Raw genomic sequence first — 4,054 nt, 5'->3', positions numbered from 1 at the left:
TTAAATGTGCCGCCGCTGCAAATCGTTCGGTCGCGGCACAGCCCAGCAACACCGCTAAAAACGCTGAAATTTCTTTAAAGAAATATTATAGATGACATGGGCAAGCTAATTTACGTTAATAATACACACTTTTGATAAATTATAATATATTTAGACCACAACAATAAGTCAACTTACATTAGTTTGCAATTTCTCCTCTAATGCCGGCTAAATCTACATACAGACAGCAGAATTCTACCCGTTCATAAAATGCTACGTCACAGCTTGCTCTCACTTTCAGCTCTACAGGGAGACGACAAAGAATACACACTACGTGGTGGTTTTTATATTACTGCTGACCATTAACATCTCTTTGTAATCTTACAACATTATTTTCCTCTGTGGCTGAATTTTACATTTTTGTTATCGCAGATATTGACACATTTCGCAATTACATTATGAGTATAGAAATATTACAATCATAAATACATCGAGAATATTACTACAGAAAATATTACAATAATAACGAATGTCTTTTACACAAAATTAAATAACATTTTTTGTTAAATAATTACAGTATATACAAATTGCTTCATAGCAGCGTATATGGTACAATTAAATTTTTGTTTATTAATAGTGTGAGTTTGCCAGGGAACGTTACATTGCCCCCTGGCAGCATTTGGCAAAGAGTTTCTATACTTTGACACAATGGTGACAGTAACGTTCATACAATTCTGTATTTTTTTATGGAATGGCTCTTTTAATTAGTCCCAGGGTTATGTACGCTCATGGCTCCCCCATTTGGGCGAAGGCAGACAGGAAACCTGGGCAAAACTGTGCCGGAGCCCAGCCATCCCTATTGGTTCATGATTAATCTTGTCTCTTTAACAGTCATTCTTTTGAATTGATTTAGCAGTTTGTCATCAACGGTTACATAATATCATAGTCACATACAGTTCAACGAAAGTTTTTTGTGTGTGATTAACAACTCGTTATTATTAATATACTGCAAGGTCACTTGTCCTAGGATATATCACTTAGTTCTTTTAAATCATTTAGCACAACGTCACTTTTCATAATGTTCCCACTACCTACGTGTTACAAATCCATCTCCTACACTTGTTAGTGTTCATTTTCTCTCGTCAATTTACGGGTATACATGATAAGTGTTCAATGTTTATCAAAAATGGAGTTCATTGACATGTTATGCAGTTTGTGTAAATATTTTGGAATATGTCAATAATGCTGTAGTTGGTGAGCGGTGCGGAGTGATTGTTGAGCGGCGCTCGGCGCGGCGCGTCGGCTCCGTGTAGGTCACCGCCCCCGGTGTTGACAGCTACGGCGCGGAGAGGCGTGTGGCTGTCTGGTCTGCTACGAGCTGCTGCGGCCGCTGCATGGCTGAAGTAGCCGGATGCGCGTTGTATATCAGCTCACCCGTGTGACATCTTCTTGCAGTGCTCCAGCAAACATGCAACAAGTTCACAAACAGTGCACTATCCTTATGGGCATTTTTCCTGCTGTGGGAAAGAACGCACACAGTTATTGGCAGTTATTATTCAGTAGGCCTTCACTAGTCTGGTTTGCACAATGTTTCGTTGTCACAGTAACACGTTTTATGGGCACACAATATTTTTTCACCATGTCATGACTTGTCATTAATCACACGCAAGTTTTCACCTTAGGACAGAATGTATCTCTGTAGTCAATGCGCTTTCCTAGCGTCCCTTGACACACAAAGAGTTATAGTTTGACACTAACTTGGTCCACCGTCCGTTATCGGCTCGCTGTTCGTGTCGTGCTAGTTCCTTATCCACTTGCACACACGGCGATGATACAGTTTCTTATTGCTTGTTCAAAACAACCTCGTGACGTATTGCTGCAGGTTTAACAGTCACTGTCTGTCTCTGCCACACAATACTGCACTCTTGTTTAAGTTTTTTCATTTGCAATGTCCGTTGTGCAATTTTTGTAACAGCACATTCGTAACTTCTTTGTTCGCTCTTTACCAAGGAGTATGATAATTGCGTACATGGTAACAAATATTAAAATTTCGAGAATGAGATTTTCACTCTGCAGCGGAGTGTGCGCTGATATGAAACTTCCTGGCAGATCAAAACTGTGTGCCCGACCGAGACTCGAACTCGGGACCTTTGCCTTTCGCGGGCAAGTGCTCTACCAACTGAGCTACCGAAGCACGACTCACGCCCGGTACTCACAGCTTTACTCCTGCCAGTACCTCGTCTCCTACCTTCCAAACTTTACAGAAGCTCTCCTGCGAACCATGCAGAACTAGCACTCCTGAAAGAAAGGATATTGCGGAGACATGGCTTAGCCACAGCCTAGGGGATGTTTCCAGAATGAGATTTTCACTCTGCAGCGGAGTGTGCGCTGATATGAAACTTCCTGGCAGATCAAAACTGTGTGCCCGACCGAGACTCGAACTCGGGACCTTTGCCTTTCGCGGGCAAGTGCTCTACCAACTGAGCTACCGAAGCACGACTCACGCCCGGTACTCACAGCTTTACTCCTGCCAGTACCTCGTCTCCTACCTTCCAAACTTTACAGAAGCTCTCCTGCAAACCATGCAGAACTAGCACTCCTGAAAGAAAGGATATTGCGGAGACATGGCTTAGCCACAGCCTAGGGGATGTTTCCAGAATGAGATTTTCACTCTGCAGCGGAGTGTGCGCTGATATGAAACTTCCTGGCAGATCAAAACTGTGTGCCCGACCGAGACTCAAACTCGGGACCTTTGCCTTTCGCGGGCAAGTGCTCTACCAACTGAGCTACCGAAGCACGACTCACGCCCGGTACTCACAGCTTTACTCCTGCCAGTACCTTGTCTCCTACCTTCCAAACTTTACAGAAGCTCTCCTGCGAACCATGCAGAACTAGCACTCCTGAAAGAAAGGATATTGCGGAGACATGGCTTAGCCACAGCCTAGGGGATGTTTCCAGAATGAGATTTTCACTCTGCAGCGGAGTGTGCGCTGATATGAAACTTCCTGGCAGATCAAAACTGTGTGCCTGACCGAGACTCGAACTCGGGACCTTTGCCTTTCGCGGGCAAGTGCTCTACCAACTGAGCTACGGAAGCACGACTCACGCCCGGTACTCACAGCTTTACTCCTGCCAGTACCTCGTCTCCTACCTTCCAAACTTTACAGAAGCTCTCCTGCGAACCATGCAGAACTAGCACTCCTGAAAGAAAGGATATTGCGGAGACATGGCTTAGCCACAGCCTAGGGGATGTTTCCAGAATGAGATTTTCACTCTGCAGTGGAGTGTGCGCTGATATGAAACTTCCTGGCAGAACAAAACTGTGTGCCCGACCGAGACTCGAACTCGGGACCTTTGCCTTTCGCGGGCAAGTGCTCTACCAACTGAGCTACCGAAGCACGACTCACGCCCGGTACTCACAGCTTTACTCCTGCCAGTACCTCGTCTCCTACCTTCCAAACTTTACAGAAGCACTCCTGCGAACCATGCAGAACTAGCACTCCTGAAAGAAAGGATATTGCGGAGACATGGCTTAGCCACAGCCTAGGGGATGTTTCCAGAATGAGATTTTCACTCTGCAGCGGAGTGTGCGCTGATATGAAACTTCCTGGCAGATCAAAACTGTGTGCCCGACCGAGACTTGAACTCGGGACCTTTGCCTTTCACGGGCAAATGCTCTACCAACTGAGCTACCGAAGCACGACTCACGCCCGGTAGAGCACTTGCCCGCGAAAGGCAAAGGTCGCGAGTTCGAGTCTCGGTCGGGCACACAGTTTTGATCTGCCAGGAAGTTTCATATCAGCGCACACTCCGCTGCAGAGTGAAAATCTCATTCTGGAAACATCCCCTAGGCTGTGGCTAAGCCATGTCTCCGCAATATCCTTTCTTTCAGGAGTGCTAGTTCTGCATGGTTCGCAGGAGAGCTTCTGTAAAGTTTGGAAGGTAGGAGACGAGGTACTGGCAGGAGTAAAGCTGTGAGTACCGGGCGTGAGTCGTGCTTCGGTAGCTCAGTTGGTAGAGCACTTGCCCGCGAAAGGCAAAGGTCCCGAGTTCGGGTCTCGGTCGGGCACACAGT

General features: G+C 46.1%; 1 non-coding gene across 1 annotated transcript; it reads right to left on the bottom strand.

Annotated features, from left to right (window-relative positions):
* Window positions 1-3,604: 3,604 nt before the first annotated feature.
* Window positions 3,605-3,679, bottom strand: Trnas-uga (transfer RNA serine (anticodon UGA)). Its single transcript has one exon. It is a non-coding gene; the product is annotated as a tRNA-Ser (tRNA).
* Window positions 3,680-4,054: the final 375 nt, after the last annotated feature.

This window comes from Schistocerca serialis, chromosome 2 (assembly GCF_023864345.2).
Source record: "Schistocerca serialis cubense isolate TAMUIC-IGC-003099 chromosome 2, iqSchSeri2.2, whole genome shotgun sequence".
Classification (NCBI taxonomy): domain Eukaryota; kingdom Metazoa; phylum Arthropoda; class Insecta; order Orthoptera; family Acrididae; genus Schistocerca; species Schistocerca serialis.
The sequence above is the reverse complement of the archived record's forward strand: the minus strand, read 5'-3'. Positions and strand labels throughout refer to the sequence as shown.